At 32.8% G+C, this 10,389-nt stretch overlaps 1 long non-coding RNA gene across 1 annotated transcript; it reads right to left on the bottom strand.

Moving 5' to 3' along the window:
* Positions 1 to 5,573: 5,573 nt before the first annotated feature.
* LOC119671987 lies at positions 5,574 to 6,204 on the bottom strand. Its single transcript, XR_005251857.1, has 3 exons — positions 5,903 to 6,204; positions 5,678 to 5,813; positions 5,574 to 5,615 (listed from the first exon to the last, which is right to left on the bottom strand). It is a non-coding gene; the product is annotated as an uncharacterized LOC119671987 (long non-coding RNA).
* Positions 6,205 to 10,389: the final 4,185 nt, after the last annotated feature.

Here is a 10,389-nt window from a genome sequence, read left to right as displayed (position 1 = left end):
TTTTAAAATATTATAAGTTATTAAAGTATTGTTTACTTGTCGCTGTGTATTATCCTAATACAAAAGAAACCTACGCATAAAGGGCCTAAGTTACTGATTTTATTTAGAACATTTCTCTCAATTTATACAAAATTACCTTAAAACTAACTTAACTAATTTCACTAATTTTAGTGGACTGTATTATTTTTAATTACATTTCAAACAAGGTTCAAAAAACGACGGAAGTCCAGGCACTTGTGATTTTTTCTTCTATTGTCTTTAGATATATATTTTTATTATCATAATTAGATACGGATAATTAGATATTTAAAAATGTTACAATGTTAGCTATTATAGGATATTTTTTACCCATGTTTTTTCTTAGTTCATTCGGAGAATTCGGAGAATTCGAACGATAACAGACTTATAACAATAATAAACTGATCATTATAATCAATAAGTGTTCATGCTTGGACAATAATTCATATAAAATATTTATATTAAATGTATTATAAAGTTTTTTTAGAAACTGAACTCTTTAATTCACAATTTAAAAGTATTGTCCGGTAATATATCCCTTTAATTATTGCAACTAAATTTATTTCAAAAACAGCAATAATATTTGCTTAAACTAATTTTCAATTTCTATTTTTTTAAAACTATTTTTATTTATTTATTAATGATTTCTTTAATTTTACGCATTTTGTCTCTTATTAATATACATGAGACACTTATTTTTTGTGTAAAGTAATCATTTGCAAAATTTGCAGGGTGAATTAATCATTTGCAGTTTTTTTGTAAAGTTTTGCAGTTTACTTTTGCAAAGCGCAAAGTAAAAAGTATTGGTGCAACAGAAAGTGCAAAAAAAAAAACAGTTTTTTGTCAAATATTTCACTTTTCTTTTCATACTTTACTTTTTATTGAAAAGTACATTTGTGCAACGCTTTGCATTTTTTGAGTGTTTTCAAAACTTTGCATAACTCAATTCTCAAATTAATGCTTTATGTTCTCAATGAGAGAAAAATGCTCAGAAACTCATAATAATTTGCAAAGTGCAAAGTGAAAAGTGTTGGTGCAACAGGGCCCACACCAATGACTCGCCTTCAGTACGGGTCGCCGATACTCGGACGCGGGAGAAGGAAAACATCTTAGGGAGGGGTCTGTTTATATTCTAGGCTCCCAAGGCTAGGTCTAGATAGCCTGGAGTATGAACAAACCAATTGCCCCAAGCAAACCCCCTTAACTCACAGTGGAACACCTAAGCTGGTGAACTTGCTTGACGAGGTAGAGTCAAGCTTAATAGCGAATTCTGTATCAGGTCTGACAAACGTCAATTTCAATTTTAATTCGTCATTTCCATTGGGGGCGCTCATGGGTGACCAACCTGCACGGTTTGTTAAAATTTGTTTTGTATGGATCTAAATACATTCAATTCTATGGACAGAACATTTTTAAATGTGCAAAATATGGCCTTACACAGCCAAAACTCATCACTAGCCGAAGGTGCACCTGGTACCTTCGTCAGTGAACCAATGGACTACGACTTGTCGGAGGGGCACCTGGTCCTCTATCGGACAAGCCGGAGAAGATGGATATTCCACTTAGCCAGGAGTAGGTTGGAATGTCTATTTCCTCGGAACAGGAGAGAGATCTTCTTGAGCCTGGTCCAACTAAAAAGACTCAAACGAGGGTCAAGCTATCCGGCGCTGGACGCAAAAAGTTGAAGGTTTTAATTGCCAAGGGCATCCCGCGGTAATGCCGGCCACCGCGACTAACGAAGCACAGGCAACACCAAAAAGATCCCGATCGGACAGCTCTGCATCAACATCGAGCTCCAAACCGACAAAGTGGATTGCACTACAGGGCAAAAAAGTTGATAACAAATCGACAGTGCCTGCAACTGCTTTGCCGATTTTCAGCAGGATGAAGGATATAGAGACCTCACACGGAGACAAACCTGGTCCCAAAAAAGCGGTGGTAACGGTATCTGTGGGGTATGCCGAACAGAGCGCTTCTTTTGAAGATCTCTGTTCAAAGCCTACTCCAGCATAGACTGTTCGCTATAAGAAGATCGGTATACTACCGCACAATTTCTCAGAGCGCATTTGGTCCGATGAGGAAATTGGTAAGTTGCAGAAATGAATCCTCGACAAGATGTACGAAACTTGTCGAGTTCCTGGTGTGAAGCCCGCACTTCGCTGGTTACAGTCTTAAGCCCGAATGGTTTGCCATTAACTGTCTGAACAACGAAACTGAAGCTTAGTCTAAGAAGATAATTCCAGCTTTGAAGCCGTGGAAAGGAGCCCAGCTGAAGGTATTAGACGAGGCAGAAGTGCCAATGTCTGGCAAAGTGACCTAATTTTGGGACAAATTTGAGTTCTAAAATTCGGGCAGGCGTGTCAGAGATAATAAAGTCCTCTATGGACTTAGTAGTGCCTTGATGAGACCAAGACATAAATGAAACAGGGCAAAAGTAGTGGTTGACGATGAGCAACCATCAACATCTGCGGTGGTTCGTGCTCACACAAGCACCCAGAAGTCGAAAACGGGTCCCATCTCCGGGGAACCACCATTGAGAAGGGGAAGAACCCATGCCCAAGGCCGGAAATGCTGCGCGGTACGAATGGCGACAAGGATAGCAAGGGCCAGTCTGGAAAAGAATGTCCCGGACTCCGTCACGACCACAAAACTCCTAGAAACAGCTTAATTGCCTCCAAATCAATCTCCACCGGGCTATAGCAGCCTCATATGGGCTCACTGCCTTGATGGAACAGCATTGTCTGGATTTTGTGGCCATTCAAAAACCATGGGCCACAAACGGACGCATAAATGGTCTACAGGCAAAAACGTGTAAGTTAATTTATTATAATAATGTTGAACGTCCTAGAGTGGCGATAATGATTAACAAAACCATTAAATCTGTTCCAATTACAGAGCTCATACAGCGTGATTTGATGGCGGTACAGGCAGAAGTGCCTAGTACTAAGGGAACGAGAGCAATTGTCTTTGCATCTCTGTACCCTTCAGGTGACGCAGAGGAAGCGGTGTCTCTCGAGCTCCAGCAGCTTATGAAATACTGCCATATCCGAAACCTACAGTGGGTAATATGTGCAAAACATTAGTTTTCTTGGGGATAGGATTACTAATTGATAAGCATATGTCTGGAATTCTTCGTGCCTTAAGGTCTTTGATAAGATGACTAGAAAATTAGCTTTCTCCAGGGAATTCGAAGTGGTCATCAGTGGCCGATCCACTTGGAGAAACAATGAATATAAGACAGGGCTTTCAGGAATTATGGGACCGAAATTTCGCAAAGCAATCGCAATGAGAAAAACTGCTTCCATTTTTCAGGCAGACGTCTATGCCTTAGAACTATGTGCGAGAGAATGTCTAAATAGAAGCACCCGAGGTATCAAAATATGCATTCCTTCAGACAGCCAAGCAGATCTAATATTTGTGTCAAAATGTTCATTTCAATCAAAGTTGGTCTGGGAATGGTATCAACCTCTCAATACCATAGCATCGAGGAACTATGTTACTCTTATGTGGGTACCGAAACACGAAGGGCATGAGGGCAATGAAATAGCAGACTCCTTAGCAAAGAGGGGTGCATGTACTCTTTTCATTGGTCCAGAGCCCTTCTCGGGGACTTAATTACCACATGAAGATTATAGGTGCGGTAGAAAGTGACTCTTGTCGACTTTGTCATTAGGAGAAGGAAACATCAGAACACATTCCATGCAACTGCTCAGCGCGGGCAAGACGTAGACTCAACTACCTTGAAAGCGGAATCTTAGTGTCAAATCAAATAGGTAAAATTAAGCCCACTGCAATTACAACATTTATAAATAGTCTAGAATTGTCTTAGTTGGGCCTTTAGAAGCATAATAGATCTTTTAGGTCGGGGTGTTTTCATAGCCTGTTGTGTTTGTGTTTTTATCATCTAATTTCATTTTATTTAAATATAAAATTCGTTATGGGCTAGCAGACAAATCAAATAAAAGAAATTTTTATTATACGAACATTTTTCGACTTTTTGTATAGACGCCATTCTAAAACTAATCGTACAATATGCGTTAAACTTTAACAGAATGTGTATAATAGTATTGCCAGTGTGAAAATAAAAAAAATTTACCGATTGGATAAGCGCGGAAATTCAAAAACAGGCCCCTCGTTCTTTTTTGATCAGAAGGTACAACACTGTGCTCAGGTGCATAAAAACACCTTCAGCAAATCCGGAAGAAGATAAATATATCTTTTCTATATATGTTATTTTTATATCTATTGTCATAGTACTGTATAAATATTTTCTATAACATAACATATGTATAATTCATGTTTCGATGTTAATATATTTTATTGTTGTTTCTCTGTGATATGGACTAAATTATTGTTACATTGTATTTAAATTTTATAGTACCCTGATGATGACTGTAGAATATAGTCGAAATATTGGAAAAAATAATATTTTAAAAACAAATAAATATTTTCAAAAAGTTTATTAATTAACTGTTGACCAAAAGCCCCGTAAAAAACAAAATTATTTTTAAATAATTTTTTGGTCATTAAAACAATACATTAATAATGATGTGTTGTGTTTCTAACAAGTCACCAGAACTGCCACATGCATTGCCATCTGGATGTTTAGTGTGTATCATAAAACTTATATCCATAAACTCTTTGGGCTGGGGGTGCTCTGTCTTTGGGCAACGTCTATTTTTTGTCTTAGGGCAGCGAAAACTGTACAACCTCTCAGTTTGCTGTGTGGCTATCACCGTAGTTTGAACATTTTCTAACAGCTGGGTTTTTTTTGCTTTCAGGACATTTATCTGAGCTATGGGAATAATACTACCTTTTTTACAATCACTTCGGTGGTAATTTTTTTAAATTTGATGCATTGAAATCATGGTTTATTGTCAAGAAATCAAAATAAAGAACTAAAATTATGTTCCCTGTTGAACTCATTGCTCATAAAAATTTTCTTAAGAGTGTGTTATTTATCAAGTTAAGCGGTTACGGACCTAAAGACAGTAAAGTTGAAAAAATTTGTGCATTTTTAGATGGTATTTGTACAATTTCTGAGAGTGTGGTTGTTATTTTGTGTCCCCAGTAGAAAACAGATCGAACCGTCCTTAAAGACGTCTTGAAGATATGGATATATACATAAAAATATATCGATCCAAATCTATGACGATCTTCGAAAGAATTAGACAAATGTCATCAAAGGCATTTTATTTACATGTCTCAAAGAATTTCTCGAAGACTATGTCTTGCATAATGGATGCATTCGATTAAAAGTTGTGCACTCTTAGCGCATTTTTTTATTTCTTCCCCTCTTGAGCGCTCTTTACATTGTAACTAAATTTCAATATTTCTTTAAATAAGTATAAAAAAATTTATACATATGTTGTAAGAAATTTTATTTTTATTTATTTTATATAATAAATTTTTACATTATAATATATTTAAAATTTAAAATTATGAGTTTTAAAATTACAATAAAAGTAAATTATAAATTTTATTATAATTTATAAATATATTGATATTTAAAATAAATTAAATAATACAAATTAACTTAAATAATAATGCTGTAGGCCTGTTACAAAATCATTGCCTTTTTCCATTTCTTGTTGCTTCTGTAAATTGAAAAGAATTCTTATTTTAAAAAGCAGCTGTATTGAAAAAAATATTCTATTACATCAATAATAGTATCCAGCAAAAACGAATACTCCCGCAAAATGTTTTTCCTTTGACACTACCGCGGTTATGGGACTGAATTATAATTTTACTAAAGACGGCTTCAATATTTGCAGCATTTCTCGGCAAGACTTTTTCTATATGAAAGTATATTTACAGGTTATTGTAAATATAATATATATGTATATATATATATGTATCTTAAATGAAAATTAGTTTTATTTACCTCACAAAATGTTAATTCACTTCACTTCAAAATTATAGCGTCACTTCACTTATAAAACATAGTGTCATATGATACAAAATTCAAATACGTTGATGTGAACACTACAAATGGGAGTGAAAACAAAGAGAGCAGACTATTTACATTCATGTTTTGAGAAATTGTTTTGCAAATTTGCTTAAACATGCGGACGCAGTATTAAGAACCGTTTCGAAGACAATGTCGTCAAAGATCACTTTTTCTAATAGGTATAGAAAAGTGATCACTTAGCATTTTCCCACATCGTAAAATTATAATTGTACGATCGTCCGCAAAAGAAACTGACGCAACAAATTTAAGCACTTATCCGGTGCAATATTAAAATAATTATAAAGTTTAAATTCAGTTTAAAACGAAATTCACAATTAACAGGTATCTTTTAAATAAACTCTAAATCTAAAATACAATTGTTGTTTTTTTAGTGAACAAATTAAGATGCCATAACTGGCGCCTCACTAAAAAGTAGAAACAGTAATCGTAAGTACTGCATAGTGTAACTGATTTCTTCATTAAATTAAGAGTTAATTAATAAAAATTAATTGAAAAAATCAATTATTACAAATCAATTCACAGTTCTAAATATAATAATATAAGTTAGAATAATACAGTATAATAAAGTTAAAAATAAAATACTCAGAACTTTTCCTTTTAACGAATAAACTAATCTAATCACAGTGATTAGAATTAATAAAAACTCTAACAAATAAAGTAACCTATTCATAGTGAAATTAAGAAAGTTAATAACAAAATTAGAGATAAAATACTTTTAATAACACCTGTAAATCGTAGTGAAAAATTAAAAAAAATTAAGAATAAAACACTAATTACAGTGGAAAAGCAAAAATTACTTATAAAATTAAAATAATTAAAAGCCATAAAAATCGAACTAGCTAGCTAAAATTTAGTTAAGAATTCATTTTATACTATTTTTATTTATTGAACTTTTGGCTGATCATACAACTGTTTCGAATATTATCAAATACCCATCATCAGTGGTCTTGGAAATAATTCTTGTATTTAATTATTGACGAATAATTTCTTTTTGAGACTGCAAGTATCAAGAATCGAACTTGTACCCTACCAAATTTGAAGCTCAGCGTCAGCGCTCCTTAATCAACTGACCCAAAGCCGTACTTGAGTTTTGATTTTTCTAGAGTTTTGTCACTTGACTGTGAAAGTTTTATTAACAAATTCACTTGCTGTGTTTACATTAGAAGGAAATCATTCATCAGCTGTAGAATAGTTGAATTAATTAATCATATTTTTAGTATTAATTGTTAAATTTCAATACTATTCTGTTTGCAGAGGCATTATTTGATGTATGATTTATATGTTCTTTCTTATGTATAAAAACTAGGAACGCAATACTGAGAAAAGCATACTAATGCTACTCCAAAAAAATAATATAAAGATTAAAACCGAATTTAATACTGTACAGATAAGCAAAGAGTATAGGAGCCTGAGTAACTATAGTAAAAAGGACAAAATCTGGAATACCGAAGTCAAAAGAAAAATGTTGAGAATATTAATGTTAGTGAAATTAAAATAAAGTTCGCAAACATTTAAAGAACAATATTTTCCAAGGATTTAAACAAGAAATTACAATCAATCAGACACAAAAGTGTATATCATATTTAAAAGGAAAAATACTTAATTATTATATCAATACAAATATTAGAAATATATTAGAAAAAAAAAAGCTTAGAGAAAAAGTGTCTACCGCATGTTCGAACTATACTGTAATCTGAGAGGAATGGCCAAATAATTTGGATAATAAGCACAGTTAAAAACAAAATTACAGAGCAGACTAACATTGCTCTGGAATCATACAATACTCCTCTTAATTGGATAGCTATAAAGTAATGTCTTAATAAAACTACGCTGAAAGGAAAGGCATTGGAACCCTAGAATATCAACTCTATAGTACAGGGCAACGATTTAACAGAAGAATCCTACTAAATAGTTCACAACCACTCTCATTAATACTTGACAAAATCTCGACTATTGTATATGACGAATAAACCGAAACGGTTTTTATCGACTTATTCAGAAATAAACCGTTGGACAAATTTTTTCGCTGCTTAAATGGAAATTTACCCATATTATTAGCTATGAAAAAATCGGCAAATGTTCCGCCAAAAACAATATTTATGCACTTAATTTGCAAATCAAAACTTTAAAACCAAATACGCGTGCAATAACCAATTTTTTCTAGAACTTACACACTTTGGAAGACCAAACCTGTCTACATTTCACAGACTACCACCACCTCCATCACCACGTAAATTCTATCCTTCACAAAAACAAACACCCTATTCAAGATCACAACTTTTATCGAAAACAATAAAATATTTAGCTTAAGCAAAACCCTTCACTAAGATCATTTGCACCAAAACCTTTATCACCACCGGAACTCGGATGTAGATCGCTGCGTAAGAAGTATTGTAGGGATGGAAATTTTGTACAAATTCCCAATTTACATACAATGGCTTTATTCTTGTTGGTGAATCATCTACAAGAAATAAAGTGCATTAAAATTAACATCGAGATAATAAATAAATATGTTACTTACCTGGAATAATTCCCCAGCACACTCGTCTACATCATTCTTCAATGGTTGGATGTTCCTATAATTGAATTTATTAAATATAATTAACATTTAGTAAAATTGAGAAAAATTATAAATACCTTTACAATACCACTTTAAGCACGTTACTTGCCGTTATAAAAACAAAAGTAAATTTCGTTTATATAAATAATTTTATTACATTAATTATTAAACTCCGATTTCTTTAACTAACTTTATTTATTTTAATAAGTTTTATTCAATTTAAAAAACGTGCACTTGTAAAAAATTAAAAATGTAAACAAACATTTGCAAACGTCAGAATGCAATTCGCTGCAAAAAGATGCACAAGAAAGCTTTTGTGCAAAAGTGTTAAAATGCATTAAGTTCAACTAAGATCAACTCAAAGCTTTGTGTACTTTACACAAAAAGTTCAAGAGGATGCATATAAAAGACGGCGCATTTTTCTAAGAATTTAGTGAGTCTTGTATGATCACTCAGTGGCATTATATGTGAAACTATAAAATAAATAAAATAAATCATTCCTTGACACGAACGGCGGTTTTAAGTCTAAGTGTATAGTGTGGGCGGTCTTAAGCCCACTTACGTGAACACTATTATACATATATTCAACAATAAAAACCCATATATATTTTGCTAACCCTTTTATTTGACACAGGTAGAATCAAAAGTCACATCAAAGGAATACAAGACCAACACCATCAATTCCAAATTATCAATATTGCAAACGTTCTCTCAATAGCCACGCCATCAATTTCAAAATAGCAACCTCCATGATCAACGTGTCATCCGAGTCAAGAAACAATTACCTGTTCATCCAAGCTTTACGTAATTAATTTCTTTTCTTTGTTTTATATAATATTTTTATAAAGAGGTTTTTTTCGAACAGTAGTGAAATACAACAACAAAAATTTATTTTTTATATTATTTTAATTAATTGAATTTTTGGCTAACCATACAGCTGTTTCGAGTATTGCCAAATACCCATCATCAGTGATCTTGGAAATAATTCTTGTATTTAATTATTCGTAAATAATTATTTTTTTTGAGACTGCAAGTACCAGGAATCGAACTCGGGTCCTGCCAAATGTGAAGCTCAGAATCAGCGCACCTTAACCAACTGATCCAAATCCGTACTTGACTTTTTTGTTCGTATATTTTTCTGGAGTTTTGTTACTATTACTATGAAAGTTTTTATTAACAATTTTTACTTGCTGTGTTTATATTAGAATGAAATCATAAACCAGCTGTAGAATAATTGAATTAATTAATTAATTATAATTTTTATTTTCAATTGTTAAATTTCAATACTATTCTGTTCGTAGAGGCATTATTTGTTGTATGATTTGTTCTTTCTTATGTATAGAACCTAATCTAGGAACGTAATGATGAGAAAGTCATACTAATGTTACTCTACTAGTCGCACGGGCGAGATAATATTTTTATGAAATTTTAAATAAATAAGCAATAAGTGTCGTTACAGTTTGTTCGTCAACTATGTTATGCTTATAAACAAAAACAACAAGCACAAACGAGAAAAAGTTTCAATGATCAAAACCAAAACATTTCACCACGAAAATAACAATGCAATTTTTATATAAATGCGCCAAACACTAGCACGCTGGCATTATCATGTTCACTATTGTTTTCTAGCATATTTAGTGGAGCAGTCGCATTGCTTCGTGGTATTGGTTTAAATGCTGATACTACTTCCGGATACTTTAGTGATATTATTTTCCATGGCAACATTACACCTTTAAGATTTATGACACAGAAATAGCACTGAGAATGGTTTACAATCTCTTTGGAAAATGACAAATAATTTCTGAAAGTTTTATTCGATTTTTAAGCTAAGCCACTCGTC

Source organism: Teleopsis dalmanni, chromosome 1 (genome assembly GCF_002237135.1).
Source record: "Teleopsis dalmanni isolate 2A chromosome 1, ASM223713v2, whole genome shotgun sequence".
In the NCBI taxonomy this organism is placed as follows: Eukaryota; Metazoa; Arthropoda; class Insecta; order Diptera; family Diopsidae; genus Teleopsis; species Teleopsis dalmanni.
This window is presented reverse-complemented; position numbering and strand designations above follow the sequence as displayed.